Source organism: Sardina pilchardus, chromosome 9 (genome assembly GCF_963854185.1).
Source record: "Sardina pilchardus chromosome 9, fSarPil1.1, whole genome shotgun sequence".
Taxonomy (NCBI): Eukaryota; Metazoa; Chordata; class Actinopteri; order Clupeiformes; family Clupeidae; genus Sardina; species Sardina pilchardus.
Window position 1 is genome coordinate 6,730,642 of NC_085002.1, and position 17,305 is coordinate 6,747,946.

The 17,305-nt window shown below is 43.9% G+C and overlaps 1 protein-coding gene across 1 annotated transcript in view; it reads left to right on the forward strand.

The window, feature by feature from the left end:
* The first annotated feature begins 6,492 nt into the window (after positions 1-6,492).
* The window catches only part of nckap5l (NCK-associated protein 5-like), a 76,364-nt gene continuing 65,551 nt past the window's right edge, over positions 6,493-17,305 (forward strand). The window contains exon 1 of the mRNA XM_062545462.1: positions 6,493-6,625. The gene's annotated coding sequence lies outside the window, so the exon portion shown is untranslated. The remainder of the gene's footprint in view (positions 6,626-17,305) is intronic.

The following is a 17,305-nucleotide window of genomic DNA, read 5'->3' on the forward strand; positions in this document are numbered from 1 at the left end:
CACGCTGCATCCATTTGCGCAAGTGCAAAGAGGTAAATCTTACCCCTGAATGAAAATCTCTGTCGATTGGCTGAAATTAGATCTCGCACGTTTCTATTGGCTAGTTGTTTGTCCTCAGCAGAGGTCATGGAAGAAGCCACACCCGTCACTGCAGTACGGTAACCGAAAAGGAACAAATAAAGATTTCGTAATGTTTTATCATAGAACCTTCGATTTGTTCTATATAAAAAAGGGGGGCTGAGAAACCTAGCCTCGTATATTTGATCATCATATAGGCCCTAGCCTATCGTTACATCACTCGTATGCTAAAGAATTACTAGTTGCAACTATTTAGGCTCCTAGAATTACTAGTTGCGACCATTATTATTATTTTACATTAAATAAATAATACTTTAGATATTTTCTGTATATCTACTTCAAACAAGTAAGTAAGTAAAATGTATTTATAAAGCACATTTACACACAGCATAAGCTGACCAAAGTGCTGTAGGCCTACAGTGAAAGACTAAAAATGACACAAAATAATACAAAGTAATACAGTGAAATAAGTAACATTCAAGACAGGGCACACAGCACAGGACATATAAAGAAAAGCAGAAAGTACAGGATTAGGGAACAAGAAAGGCCCGGGAGTACAGGTGGGTTTTTAGCCTGGATTTGAAGGCAGAAATGGAGGGGGCGGATCTAATATCCAGTGGGAGCTGGTTCCACAGACGTGGGGCAGCAACAGCAAAGGCTCTGTCACCCCGCTGTTTGAGTCGTGAGCGTGGCACATGTAGGAGCCCTTTGTTAGTGGATCGAAGGGACCTTTGGGTAGAGTGGAGCTGGACAAGGTTGGTGATGTGAAAAAACACTCACAAACACACGCACACGCACGCACGCACGCACGCACGCACGCACGCACGCACACACACACACACACACACACACACACACACACACACACACACACACACACACAAAGCAGTTCAGCAATTCAGCAATTCAGAGTTTTTACAGGTTCACATACAGTCATCTGTTCCAAATAAATGCTTACAACTGCTGATATGGATTAGTACCCAACTCTTTGTTTTATATAACTCTCCAATGCAAAGTCCACAGGCCGCCAACCTATACACGACCTAAGCAACCAACCAATAACACAAAACACAATGAGCCAACATATCCTTCTCACTCAGAAATCAAAGGCTGATATTTTAGAGTTTTTGTACAGTAGGCCTATGTGTCCTCAAGATCAAAAGCTCTCTCTCTCTCTCTCTCTCTCTCTCTCCAAACCAAACCAAAATACTGTAAACTTGGCTTAGCTCATGTTGACAGATTTGGTGATTCTTGTCTTGAGCAATCTTTAATTCATTTGACAGCATAATTGTGTCTTGGTATCCTGTCATTGACCCTGCAAACATTTCTCTTTTGCTGAGCCATTACTCACTAATGAGAATAAAAAAAAAACACACACACCATTTACTTGGAACATTTTTAGGACTACTCTACAATCTCCACAAGATGGAACCCAATCTCTTTCCATGCAGAAGAGTTTTAATTATTACTCCCACCAGTAGATGGTGCTATAACGTAGGAAAGATGTCTTGATGGCACTATACCTTTTCCTGCTATGGGTCTCAGAGCACCACATACAGTAATATAGGTCTCTCCTTATTCTTGAATCTTTTGAATTGCTCAATTCTTCCTGTGAGAGCCTTACCCTTTATGTAAATCAAATGAAATGTCATAGACAAATAACACACAGGATCATGTGTCGTGCACGAGAAGGCAGAAGTGATCATTATTTTGGGGTGCATTTGTTTATGTGTGTGTGTGTGTGTGTGTGTGTGTGTGTGTGTGTGTGTGTGTGTGTGTGTGTGTGTGTGTGTGTGTGTGTGTGTGTGTGTGTGTGTGCATGTGTGTCCGTCTGTCTGTGTCTGTGTCTGTATCTGTGTCTGTCTGTCTATCTGTCTGTCTGTCTGTCTCTCTCTCTCTCTCTCTCTCTCTCTCTCTCTCCCTCTCTCTCTCTCTGTGTGTGTGTGTGTGTGTGTGTGTGTGTGTGTGTTCACCTGCATTATATTCCTTTATACACCTGAGCATAAATTAAACAAGCCTTATATGGGCCCCTGGAACAGGATGTGAGCTCTCACATGAGAGATAAAGAGCTGCAGCTGGTTTTGCATATGGAGAGCAGGATTAGGGAAAGGAAGTTTCCATGTCTGTAAAGGCTTTTACCTTTTTCAAACATTACACATTGATCGGGACACCATCATCTATTATTTAGTCTAATCTGTCAATACTCCAACAAACAATTGCATACTTATATATAATGTAAATTATTGAGCTGAATTATTTTAGCTGACCTAAACAACCATTTCCACATGTTAAGATACTGTATTCAGGTTCACCAGAACATACTGTATGTCCTTGAGGAGGTGTGTTGTCATGCAGTTATCATCACCAACATAAAACAGTTGAAAGTTCATAAATAAACAAACACTAGACCTGCACTGCAGCAGGCAGACAGACGAGAACAGCAAGAGGCAAGCACAGAGTTTCAGACATGAAAGCAAATCAAGAACACCAGAGAATACAGGTGTGTAATGAGTCTGGACTTAAAAGCCGTGATGGAGGAAGCACATATCAAGTGATAAATGTCCGCAAGCATAGTGCCGTGACTGCAAAGGGCTCTGTCACCTTTTTTGTTGAGATGTGGCCATTGGACATGCAAGAGCTTCGCTTCGAGATCAAAGAGCCTTGGGGCATAATGTAAATGAATGACGTTACTGATGATACATGTGGTAGTGGTCAGTAATATGTCAGATGATAAGCTGCGGTTTTCTGTTATTTTAGGCGTCTCATGAAATGATGTGAGTTGTTCCATCGCTGCTCATAGCACTTTAAGCTTGGCCAATGTGATATTTGATTTAATCACTTTCTCTATAAATACACTTAACTACTGCTGTGTCCAACCACCATCCAGTTTCAACCAGTTTTCATGATAAGAAGGGTGTTGACTTAGGGTCTGTCATGAAATATGGGGCCAGTACAACTCCAGTTGTTTTGCTCCTTCGATATATTGTATTCTTTATGTGCTACTAACTGACACTGAAGCCTATAAAGCGTTCTGGGCTGGTATACCTCATATCAGTTATCTATGTGGGATTTGGACACAGACCATGGCAGCGGTAACAGATAGCCTTGGTCTGATCAGCTGTCTGCTTGCACCTCACTAAGGCAGGGCTCTCCTTAAGCCTCACCTCTTCTCTGAAATCCCTCAGCCTGAAGCCCTGGCCTAAACAAACAATGGCTCCCCATCCTCCAGATCATCTGTGTGCCCATTCCCACGATGAAATAATAACATCCTGGGATCTCTTTCAAGGGGAGTTTCCAGTCAGGATATATCTGTACAGCAGCAAATTGAGTTTAATCTGCGTTTCATGACGTTTTGGAGTGCCACAACATCTTGAGGAATAGAATAGGCCTTGTTCAATGCAGGAAGGTGCTATCAACACATAGATCGCAAGTTCAACTCTCAAAAGGCAAACATACTAATAAAGACATTCATGTTCTGCAGGTCACTTATGAGCAAAGTTTTGTTTTGATGGTGCATGATGAATGCTGTGGTGCACAAAATGAAAACCATTTATGCTGCAACTTCAACTTAATAAGAACAGATGAATGTGTTTTACTGCCAATAAGCCATACGCAAAAAAAACCCCAATTACAATAACACTTCTAATGTCACATAATGATACAGCCTGTGCATTCATTCATTCATTCATTCATTCGTTCATTCGTTCATTCATTCATTCATTCATTCATTCATTCATTCATTCATCCATCCATTTATTTAAGAACTGTAAAAGTTGAGGAGCAAGAACTTAAATTGATTTAAAAAAAAAACTTCATGTCTGACTCCACTATTAACTCCTGTTGCCTCTCCCCTTCTCCCAACTTCTAAATGACGACTTGAGAAAGAGAGAGAGAGAGAGAGAGAGAGAGAGAGAGAGTTTACATATCAGTTGGACGTGCCATTTTTGTGAGTCAATAAACAGGAATCAGTGATGTTTTCCCCACTACAATGAGGGCTCATATATCTTAGCCGACTGAAAGACAGCATACAACAAAAATGGACACTATTCAGGATGCAAGGCCAAGGTCACTTCAGTGTGCTTAAGTAGACTTGTCAGGATCATGATAAACATTTGCAAATGGGGTCAGATTTTTTGGTCAACATCACAGTTCAAGAGACTCGACACACACCATGCACTGCTAGTGACAATGCTTCACTTGCAAATCCAGAACAACTTCAGAGTTGTAATTGTTTCAGTGTGATTATTGCCCAAAATGTTCAACTAAACCACATTTCTGGCGAATCACATGAACTGGTGCTATATTTGTGATGAAGTTACTATTGTTTGAAGACCAAACTGAAAAACAGATGCAACATTATTTAGAAATGTATATGTTGTTCCTCTATGTAATAAAAACCACAGGCACTTTTTTGTGAGGTATGGAAGATTTAACTAGCGCATCATTACATGTAATACTGATATAGCATACTGCCACATCTGCATGAGATTTTAAATATCTCTCTACCATCCCTCTATCTTAGCATATTTCTTCTTCCAGTGTAGCTGCACATGATTGGTTTCCATAGGCAATGAATCTGTCAGCTCTTTCTTATCCGTCATCAGAGCCCCGCATAATGGGTCTAATGATTTCAAATGTCGCACCGTTTGTAAACAGAAGTGGATAATTATGTCAGGAGAGAGGAATGTCGCCATAGTACAATGCCATCATTTCCTGAGGTCAATTATTTTTAGCCACCATAGGCAAGGCTGCAAGGGTAAAAGTGTTGGCTGCAGCGAGGGGAAGCGTACTATGGACTGTCTGTTTCCTGTTTACGGGTTTTTGTGTCTGTAAACCTGCATGGGCTGGGACTGCGTGAGTGGTCCACAACTGGAAAAGACAATAAAAGACCTTTAATTCTTTTCACAGCTACAGCTGATAGCACTTGTCGGGTTAGCCAGAGAATTGCAAGTGGTGGTCAAGAGGCGTGCACCGGTGCAAGCTGGGTTTTTTATTTATTTTTTTTTATATTTTTACATATTTGACAGTGGGGTGGCTTTACAGTAAACAACAGCCAAGGGCTGGTGCTTTCAAATACAAGACTCAATATACAACTCTAATGATAACAGCCTCTGTTTGTGTGTGTGTGTGTGTGTGTGTGTGTGTGTGTGTGTGTGTGTGTGTGTGAAAGAGAGTTATTTAAATGTTTACACAGTTCATCAGTTGTCTGGATGAAAGCAGTCACAATGCACTAGAATATCCTGTTGCTGCTATCCTGCTATTGTGTTATCTATCTATCATTGTGCCCCAGACACAATAAAAACCTTTTATCCTTTTATCCTTTCATTCTGTGTTATCGGTTTTTCTTAATCTTTGTCAGAAAGGGTGATTTGTGTGTTAAATTATGAACTTTCTATGTGATTGGGATATTCTGGGATGAAAAAAAAAACAGACCAGGTTTTTTGAGGATGGCAACATTCTAAACATTCTTCTCTTGCGGTAAACAGCATATTTCTCACAAGGACAGAGCAATCTAAGTGTTTTCTGAGAATACAATTACGCTGTCAATCTCTTCAAAAATGTGCAGCTTTCAGTATTAAGTTGTGTTTCAGCCCAAACAACATTGCCAGAGCACAGTTTTTGTTGGCCTGTCAAATGCTTGAAGTGCTGTTTTGTTTTTGTTCTGCAATAGGCATGATTTATGGGCAATATAGCACTCAAACTCAAAGGTCTCTATTTTACTTCTAAATCCAACTTTTATTTAACAAATTAGTCATTGTTCAGACAGAAGAAATATTAACTTTTTCAAATGTTCATTTTCATGATTGGATCAATTGCACTCAACCTGCTATGCATCTTTTTGATTAAATCAATGTTAAATTGAATATAAATGATACAATGATGCTTCAACTGAAAATAAAGTTTGTAATAAGCTCAGCGAGCTACCTTATACATGTTTAGATGTAGCCTAACACAATGTTGTAATTACATACTTTATTGAAATGTAATAATTTGACTCCTCATATCTTCTGGACCAGACATGACTGACAAATTAACTGCAAATGATGCATGATATGGACTGAACCACAGAGAACATGATTTGGACAAAACTCCAGGCATCTTGTCCCAAAACCAACCAAAACTACTGATTGTGGTTACTTCATTGCAAAGTAATAGCATGTATTATACCTACTTATAGTCTATGTTGCGCCTGTAATTGTGGAGATTTATTTGGCCAATGAAATGATTACTCCAGTAAAAAGGACAGAGAATGTAATTTCGAACTGAGTTGTGAGGACCACACATGTGTCGTCTGGTCCAATGAGATCGGCGAGGCGAGAGAAATTTAAAGCCATGACATCACATTTCCTGACGAGTGCGTCCAAATGCGGAAAGACCTCGGAGAGGGTCTTTTTCGCTATCCGAGGGCAGAAGGAATGCCGTTATTTTAAACAATAAAGGGTAACGTTATTGCTTTTCAAAGCATCTTTTTGGACGTGACCCAATTTCACGTCGACCCCAAAGCTTATGACTTTTGCGTCCCTCCATGCACCATTTTCTGCAGTAGGTAAGTTCATGTTATTTTCCCCCAACCTACAGTATTCTGTTACGCTGAGTGTTTAGGGAATGCCGGAAAAAAATCTGTGGACATGGAGAGGGGACGGACATTGCGGGTTTCTTGAGGATGTAGACCTAGCGCGTAACCACAGATTTGATGTAATAAATCCTCGCAACGATACGTGACTGTTAATGCAATTTCAGTGTTATTGTTACAATGTTATCGTTGGGCTGCAGTAACGCTTTCCACTCCTTCGTTGTATTGGGGTTAATACAGGAGAGAAAGGGAAGTCACCTATCCAAAATGAATAGCGTAGGCTACGTTCTATCGAAACGGCACAACCCCGGTGTGGCATTTGTAAATCGAGGAATACTCCTCAACATGCCCTGCCAATGTTCGATTGTAGGACTACGCGCTAGCTAGCGGCCCGGCTTCTGCAACTAATCTATTTGTGGCTGATAATGTTGGTCGACTGCTTTTTAAATGCTTTAGTAGGCTATCAGTACTCTGTCGGCTGGCGTCTCTGTTCGTGGATGTAAACATATGATACAAGAGAATGTTAAACCCCCTCCTCTCTAAAAGATTAAACACGATGTATTTGGGGTGTGTTCAACCGAAGGCAACATCTGCACGGATTATCCAGAAGACCTTTTGTTTTAGGGCGAAACAGCATCCACTGAACGTTGTTCCGCGTTTTATGGGGTCTGGTCAGACAATACAGATGCCTTGCCTTGTTATCAATCTCGCAGTCCACATCTTGAAATCATTACCCATACTCGAACTGGTTGTTTTTGTTGGAAAGGTTTGTCCGGTACAGTAAATCTGAATTATGTGGAGACAATGTTGCCAAGGCACACCTGTGAACATTTCCAAATATTTACACGGGTCTTTTTTTCTCCTTTTACTTGGCCTATTTTGGGACCGCTGCACCGAATAGGCTGGGTCTGACTTCATAGCTCTCTCTCTCTCTCTCTCTCTCTCTCTCTCTCTCTCTCTCACTCTCTCTCAACCCCCGAGTCATTATGTGAATTGCACTCTACCTTAGGCCTATAGCGTATTCTCATGGCTGCTTCCACACATGACTTCATGGACTTGGGATAATGCCAGGTCAGCATGCAACCTCTGATTAACTTATGTCCAAGATTACATAGTTTTGGTTAATAATAAGCGCAGTAAATTCTTGGCTGCCACACACTCTTTCCAGGGCAGGCAGCATCTGGAGTGCAGCATGATGATGATAACCAGCGTGATGGTGCTCTATAACAAAAGAATGTGTTTTGTGTAAATACTTGAGATTAGGTCAGCAGCCCGTCTCTATGTGCGTGAGATGGGGAGAATTAGTGCGCTCATTCTGAGGGCATTTTTGAGGTTCAGTGAAGACTATAACCCCTCGTGTGAGGAGTTACACCCCTCAAGCCCTGCTGGAAACACAAACATGAAACGTCGATGCACATCTGTGTGAGGAGAGCACAGTAGTTGTCTGAGATGTTTGTGGACACTTTCGTTAAACTATACAGCATGCATCTAAACATCTAGATGACACAGCTATAGGATGTCTTTAGGCTACTGTCAATTCCTTGAAAGAAATGCAATTGGCCAAACGTGGCTGGAAGGGTTTCTGTATATTTTTGGCCAGTGAGTACTACACTGCATGCCATTTAATCTGTGGCCTGACCTTGTCCGGATCATCAGGTCCCATTTAGAGGACTCGGTGTTGTGTTCCTGCCTTCTGACAATACAATGTTCATGGCGATGTGTTACTAAAACAATGGAACAACAGTAACCACTGTCAGTCAGAATAGGTTGGGCAAAAACAACAGGATTTACCATATTCATTCAGAATCAAATGACACAAACAATGCTTCAGCTCCGTACGGGAACGGATGTGTTTATCTTTTGTTTGTTTAGATCCAACCTCTGTGTCAATGCTGTACCTCAACAAGCTGAAAAAGTTTCATCTGACCACCAAACTCAAGACAACAGTTTAGGTGCAACATTCTCAAAAAGAGGCATGTTTGTCGTGTATGACCATGCTCACAGAAGAATGCATGCCAAGGTTGCTGTTGCCAAGCACTGGCCTATGGCATCGCGATGTCTCCCATAATTACATGAGTGGGATGGAGGAGAGAGAGGAGTTTGTGTATCAGGAAGCAATTTAATCGGAACTCCTTTGATTGTTATCTGCCTTTGATGGTGCAATGCTGGTCCCCGGAGACAGGGCTCGGCCTCTTATTGGCTTTAATGGAAGACAACTGCAGTGGTCAGCCCTGGACCAATGACTTGTCAGGACCCTTTCAAATTAGCGTGGAATGGCTTTCCCATTCTGATTGCCCCCTCGGACTAATAGCATCAGTTCAGGGGTCAGGTAGGCGGGCATTTTAATGACTTTTGATCAGAGTTGAAGAGGCCTTGTCGAGTTCAAATCGAGACCAAAGGGTCACTACACACTAGGACCATGTGAAGAATACTGTTGTCCCCGATAATGATTTTAACTGCTTGGTCATGATACGGATGATCTATGAGAGCCATTGAGCACAATTGGCTGACTTGCAGACAACCCCAGGCACATGCTTGCAATAAAAACTACTGATGTTTGTTGATGGGTGATTCACTGGGTCCACCTCAAGCCAGGGTGGTACTGGGGGAAACTGTTGCACAGACAAGTCACCCACAGCCCTGGACAGCAAACCAAGGCTTAAGAACCCCCCTCACCATACTAACCCTCTGAGAAATGAACTTAACTAGTTTTCAACTAAATTACGTTTCTCTTGTTTACAACCAAAAAGCTGCCAGAGTTTACACACACAGATTTATCCCATTGGAGCAATGTCTGAGTCCAAATCCAAATATGCCAACAGAGATGGGAATTCAGGCCTTGGCTTCAAAAATCTTGTTTATACATGACTCTAAATCCCAGCAGTTGCCTTGTTTTGGCCTGTTACTGAATTAAAGCTTTGATATCATCCAATTTGATCAGAAGTATCCTTCCATATTCCACACATTGTGGAATATGGTTTGAAGATATACTCCAAGCCAGTGGTGTCACTGAAGTGCCACAGACCTGCTTCATGACTCAGTTTGATGGTCTGAGACTAAAGATGGGATAATATTTGATTAAATGAGCAAAAGAACATATTATACGTTATTGTAAAGTAAATGAAGTACTAATTAGTACGGGTGTAACGGTTTGAAGTCAGTTCGCTTCATTTTCGGTACGGTGTAGCCTGTAGGTACTGCAAGCCTAGTATTCACTGACAATATTGCTGATGCACAAGGGGAATAGTATTTTGAAAAGGTGTCAGATGTTTTATTGATGTCAATTGACTAATCTGACGTCCATCACATGTTTGTGTGGTATTTCTTTAACCGTGGTCCACATTCTACACTCGAAACATTCTGTAAACATCTGAATTGAACTTAATGTCCTGTACCTAATGGTTTGGTATGAACACATGCACCTTTACACCCCTACTAGTTAGCCATTTTGAGTGATCAATGGTTGTTGCAGTCACGCACCAGTTGCTGGTATTTGAAATGGACATTTTGAAACCTAAACCCCACTGCCATGGACTATGTATGAGGGTTTAGATTTGCATGTCTCTCCAACCTGGCTAGTTTGTTTCTGTAAAGTCCTCTTCCTCTCTCCCTCTCTCCCTCCTTCTACTCTGTTACATTAGTCTCTTTTTCTACCATCACTTTCTAGCTCATCCCTTATTTTCCTGTTTTTTTTTTTTTTGAACTTGTCATCCTCAGTCCACTCTTTCACTTCACCACTACTCCATCAATCCATTGCTCTCCGCAGCGCTTGCTCGCGTTGCCTCTTGGGTTTCAGCTCTCAGGAGAATCAGACGCGTAAGACATGAAAGCCTCCTCAGAGGCATGTTGGCCCAACATGATTGGGGAATAATGAAATTTACAGAGCTCTTGTCAAGTGAAGTCGTAATTCATCAAACCGGTGTTAATGTCGTTTGCATGGATTTGGTACAGTGCCCCTCTGCATTGACTATAGAATAAGGGGATTGATTTCATTCTTTGCAACCTACAGGCCCATTGCAGTGTGGAAATAGGCCGTTAGCTGATATGAGGGTAGTGGATATTAAGACCAAGATGGCACTCAGTCTATGTATAGATTTACTCTAACAGGCCTCTGTGAGTGCAGCGTTTGGGTGGCTTCCTTTGCTTGGCTTCTCTCGGTGTCTACCGCTTCCTCTCAGCGTGTATAATCATGTTAGAAGCCCCACATCTTGCCATGAAGGTTTTCAAACAGCATACAGGCATGCACACATGAGAATGTGCATCTTTGTGTGTGTGTGTGTGTGAGGGAGGGAGAGAGAGAAAGAGGCTGTTTGGCTGACAAATAAAGAAGATTAAACTGCTCACTCATCAACATCAGTACTTTTTTGTTGTGCATGATGTACTGGCACATTTGTTTGCATATGTGCATTTGTGTGTGTGTGTGTGTGTGTGTGTGTGTGTGAGAGAGAGAGAAAGAGTGTATTTGTGTCTGTGATGTATTGTGTTTTGTTTGCGTGTGGGCTCACATTTCCCGCTTCACGTTAAGTCAATTTCCATTCTGTCATTTTAATCCGCTACACCCTCTCGATTTTGATTGCGACTCGTTTGACCAGCTTGGTCTCATTTCTTTCTCTTTTGACTCCATGATGAATGGCACAGCAGAAGACACCAGTGATAAATGAAGCCTAGCCCTCTCAGGCCTGTCCTGTGTGCATCACTTGTGTTTCCGACCGTAAGATTCACACTTGTCAAAGTATTTTAGGCTACGTAAACACTCACTCGCCGTGCAACACGTCTCACTCATATTTGACTCTTCCCAGCTCTGACTAAAAATTAATTGAAGTCTAATTGAAGTCTAGTAAGACACCGTTCACCATTCAGGTGAGTTTCTGACGATAAGACGGACTGTAATTTCAAAGCTGTTTATGTTCAGCTTTCATGTGTCTTGTCCTCTTTGGATCCTGCATGCAGAACACGAGGGCGATGGCTCCCGACGTGGAAGAGCGAGGGCGTGTGCGTGTTTGAGAAATTCTTGCCGGTCTCATCCCTGATGACCAGATTAGCCATGGTGTCACATAAACATCTGCTCTTCCTCCCCAGCGATGGCATCGATTGCGCAGAGCAGAGCAGAGCCGAGCTGAGCGGCGGAGGGAAAGTGGCGCCGTTGCAGTGATGGAATCACTCAGCCTTAATGTATATTTCAAAGCTCCTTCAGTGCCCCATTTTCTTCATTCGCTTTCTCTCTCTCACACACACTCTTTCTCTCGCTCCCTTTCTCTCTTGCTCTCTCTCTCTCTCTCTCTCTCTCTCTCTTGCATGTCCAGTATCTCTTGATCTCTGTCCCCCGCTTTGCTCTGTTTCGCTTTTGCTGTTTTTAACCCGGAGCCTTTGTGACGTAAGCCAACATATGAACAAGAAAGCAGTGAGATCAAAAGCGACGAAGACAGCGGGATGGAGAGTGTGTGAGATAGAAAGTGAGCGATGCTATTTATAGTCGCATTTTGTTGTTTGTAATTGCCTCGTGTGTTTGAGGTGGCTAGGGTTCATGGTTGGAGCTGTCAGTGGCTCCCTTCTCCTGTTACTCTGAGGGTGGCAATCATATTGTGTTTGCAGTTGGTAGCGATTATTTCTGCCTTTTGATCTCTGAGATTGCCTCTCTCTCTCTCCCTCTCTCCCTCTCTCTCTCTCTCTCTCCCTCTCTCCCTCTCTCTCTCTCTCTCTCTGTCTCTCTCTCTCTCTCTCCCTCTCTCTGTGGCATGGTGCTTTCCACACATCTCTCTCCTCAGGGTTAATTTGTCAGAGGCGGAAGCTCAGTCGTCTGTGCAGCATGGTGGCTCGCTGCACATGCCACGCTTGAGCTCCACTTAAAGCTGTTCTCCTGTGAAAGAGCTCCATGTTCTCCACGCTCGCACCAAAGACCCCCCTGGCTTATTTGCACAGAAACCCACAGTTATGACTGAAGCACAGTCCGACCCTGACTGGCCGTTGAAGGGGGGGGGTCCAGCGCCACGGTCTCTTGCGCGCCGTCGGTGGGGAGGCTCTCGGCCATTTGGTCAGGGCCGTCCATCTCTCTCCCACTGATTTTCCTGGCCTGTCGGAGAGGCTGCCAAGCGCGGTGACAGATTGGTTGGCAGGCGGGATGGTAGGCGCTGTTCGGGGGCGCGCGGCATCGCCGTTGTCAGATTAAGCTGTCTCCTCGGTGCTGGACTGAGACGCTTACTGTTTTGATGCCTGTCATTCGCCACGGCTCTGGCAGTGGCAGCGAGAAAGAAATTCTATTCTTGTCTATTTTATTCTACTGTATTCTACTTAGATATTATTTTATTTCACACGGTTTTGGTGTATTCTTTTTGCATTCCATTTCACCCCCGTTTACAGTATTCTTCTGTATTGTGTTCTCCACCCCCCCCTTTTTACATTATTTTTTTTGTATTATGTCCTCCATTCCACCCCTCTTTTTACAGTGTTCTTCTGTATTGTGTTCTTGGTTCTTCTTGGGCTCTAGTCGTTTTCACGCTGCTATGCTGTATTGTATTCTTGGTTCTTCGTGGGTTCTAGTCGTTTTCACGCTGCTATGCTGTATTGTATTCTTGGTTCTTCGTGGGTTCTAGTCGTTTTTACGCTGCTGTGCTGTGTTGTGTTCTTGGGTTCTAGTGGTTTTCACGCTGCTGTGCGGTGCTGTATTGTGTCCTCTCTCTCCTGCGTGCGGTGCTCTTTGTCCTCCCCTCACCCCAGCGCCGGGCCCAGCTTGCATCCTGACGTAGCGCCGTGATGAATGTGTTCCTTAAAAGCCCAGCGGGGCTGCAGGCCTGTTCGCAGGGACACCCCTCAGATGGGAGTCATGTGCTCTCCTCCAGCTGATCAACATACAGGCCTCCCCTTTATGAGCCTGCGCTGGACCACTGCACCCCGGTGAGGAGGGGGGGGGGAGGGGCGGGGGCAGGGTATTCTGAAACAGGAAATAGAAAGTGAAATGGAAAGGTTTTTTTTATCTCCCGTCCCCACATTATGCAAAGCCATGTCCGGCAGGGATGCAGTGTCTGCGGTCGCCGTGGCGGCCAGCTCCAAACACGCCCGTGGAATGCGGGCTCTCAGATGCTGCAGGCGGGGCGGAGACAGGGGCCGTTAGGTAGATTATAAATGGTTTGGTCTGCTCTCTCCATGCCGTGAAGGCCTGCTGTGTGGTGTGTCCCTGGCACACAAAGAAGCTAGTTGTGGAGGAGGAAGTCAGCAGAGCTGGTGTTTGGCTTTGGGCGCATGTGTGTATAATGTGTGTGTGTGTGTGTGTGTGTGTGTGTGTGTGTGTGTGAAAGAGAGAAAGAGAGAGAGAGAGAGCGAGAGAGAGAGAGGTTGGGGGTTGGGTCTACTCTACACCTTAAAATGGTTTGCTGAAAGGAGTAGTTTATAGATTAGCTATTAGTGGTAATATGTGTCAACAGAACCATGTCATAAGCTTTTCAGGGTATGCTCGATGCAGTTAATTTGGTCATTATCGAGGGCAGAGCGAGTATCAAAGTGAGTGAGTGAGTGAGTGAATGAGTGAGTGAGTGAGTGAGAGAATATGAATAAATCAAATAGTGTAATGTAGCAATTAAATAAACAAATATATAGTCATAAATCATAAGTTAACGAGCGGTTAATTATGAGAGGTAGGTGAGAGCTTTGTTCCCTGATGTCATCATCATCTTAAATTTCTGATGGATGTCTCTCATTTTTTCATCTAGTTATTATTTAGATTTGTTTAATTATGCACAAACACTGGCAGTATTTCAAGTAGCTATGCAATTCTGGCATCATCAGCAACAACTACAGTCGAACAACAATACTACTGAAGCTACTTCTGTGGCTACCAGTTAGACTACTACAACTACTACTGATGATTGATGTCAGTGATATAGTAGGCCTACATACGTTTCCTTCAAATAGGAGAAGCACCAGCTAGCTGATTATGACACAAAGACAATGGGAAGCTTAAAACAAAGGGATGACACCATATCCTGCTTAGCCATACATTTTCCCTTGGCTGTCACTTCCTGGTCCCTATCAATTGTGACATCAAGGGATGTTGACTCGGCATGGACTTATTTAGATGCATTTATTCCAATGCAAAGCTGCGATGCGTCACATCTCAAACGGTCCCACGAGTGCACCAGCAGGGATGCCTTGAAATATTTAGGCGTTTCTGTCCTCTGTAAAGAAAAAAAAAATTGTTCAGTATTAAAGCCGCTTCTCATGCCGGCTGCTTAAAGGAAAGGTGGGGGGAAATGTTCCTCTGCTATCTGCTTCTTTGTCATCTTTGATTTGTCACACGGGCTACGCGCTAGTCCAGATTTCTGGGCTTACTGCCTTTTTTTCTCCTCTCTCTTTTTGTTTGACTTCAATCTTCTTTCTTCTTTCATTCAGACAAAACATGAAAAACTCTTTCCTTAACCTGTGCACCTTTGGGAGTGGAACAGCTTCTGAGCCGTGCGGCACATGTGTTAGGAGGAGATTTGATTCATTTGTTTTTGTTTTTATCTCAGCCAGTCTGACTGGGGTCAGCGTCTCGGCAGAAAGGGCCGTACGTCGCGCCCGCCGTCCGTGATGAATGAAACGAGCTCCAGGAATTGGTGTTTTTGCTGCGCTGGCGAAAACAAACACCCCTGTAGTGGTGGCACCTGGGCTCCGTCTGTGGTTAGAGAGAGACAAACGCTGCGAGCACAGCACACTGAGAAAGCGGCCGCCAGACAAGACATATGAGGTTCCTGATGAGGGGGAAAAAATGACACTGACCTGAGGTCAGGTCAGAATTTCCCTGCGCCTCTTGAATGGAGCTATCTCCTGTCATCTATCCAGAGCTCCTACAACCTTCACCTCCCCAGAGCACATACTGACATTCAGACGCAGACTGTTGTATTACTGAAGCACATGCTTGCATGTGAGCATGCTGCATATGTGTTCTGCAGCTCTTTGTCTGTGTGTCTCTTTGTCCTGGTGTGCACTTGCACCCAGCCAGACACAAACACACACACACGAATACATTGTAGCATATATTAGCTAGGGAGGACTGAGCATATGTGTGTATATGTTTATGTATAGATACAGAAACAGAAGCATGTAGATGCACGGCCACTTTTCACACACATTCCTCATTCCTAACATATGTGCACACATGCTGTTTTGTGCATATTCCAACACACATTGTGCATACACATAAACACACACACACACACACACACACACACACACACACACGGAAAACGTAATGAGGCCACCCGAGCCCACCCTTCTCCTCCCTGCCTCTATCTTATCTTTCCCTCTTCCCTGGTTTCTTCTCATCACCCCTTTCATCTGGGTTCGGTTGCCATGGCGCTGGATCAGAGCGGCAGCCTCCTTTTGGTCTTTGTTTCCTAGTTGTTTTGGGGAAGGGTCTTGCATGCCAGAGTGTTTGATAATTACCATCCCAGATCTCTGCAGGAGTGGTAACATACGTACAGACACACACACACACACACACACACACACACAAAAGCATGCCCATGCACACACTTGGATGCTCTGATTTTACCCTGTATCAGCTACATGTATGAACAGACGAGCACAGACATACAAATACACCCATACTGTACACACGCGCGCACGCACACACATACACACACACACACACACACACACACACACACACACACACACACACACACACACACACACACACGCAGACATGCTCTAGTTTCACCATCTATCATCTACATGCATGCGCTGACTGCACAGATAAATTGCCACAGACACCCACCCACCCACACTCACACAGTTGTGTTCACAGACACTAGCTCATTATCCATATCCATATGCACACACAGTCATATGAGCAACACACACACACACACACACACACACACACACACACACACACACACACACGCACACACACACACACACACACATGCACACACACACAGACACACACACACAGACACACACACACACACACACACACACACACACACACACACACACAGAGACACGTCCACACACAGACACACACGGCGAGCAAGGAGTCGTCAGTGAAGATATATGAGTGGCTGAATCTCTGGGAGACATCTCTGCTATATTCCCCCACTCTGCACATGTTTGGATTAGGCTTCCAGCTTAGTCGGCAGTGTGTATGTGCGCTGCGCGGCGCAGGCCCAGGCCCATATTTCTCGCCCGCTTCCCTTTGTTGCGCTCGCTCCGTCCCGCTGTCTCTTTTATCAGCGCTTCCTGCTCAGCCCTCCTCGCTCGCGTCGGGAAGCGCTCCTTTTTTTTTCTGCACATCCCACCAAAAAATGTCTTCCCCACCAGTCAGCCTCCAGACATGGCGCTCTATCTATGTAGATTGAATTTGCTCGAGAGAGACAAAGAGAGAAAGAGTGTGAGAGAGAGAAAGAGAGAGAGAAAAGAAATATTATATATAATCTGAATGTATTGATGAAATGATCCAGGTAAATGGCTCATAAACCGTCTCTCGTAAGTCACTGGCGTCTGCCAGATTTAAACGAGGTCATATTCGTAAATATGTAAGTCAATACGTTCCCCCCGCCTCCTGCTTGCCTCTGAGCTAGTCCATGTCAATGCCTTGGAACACAATGCAACATCGCAGGAGCAGAGAACAAGATATTACAAGGTCAGATAGCACATATTTCCTCCTCTGCCCTA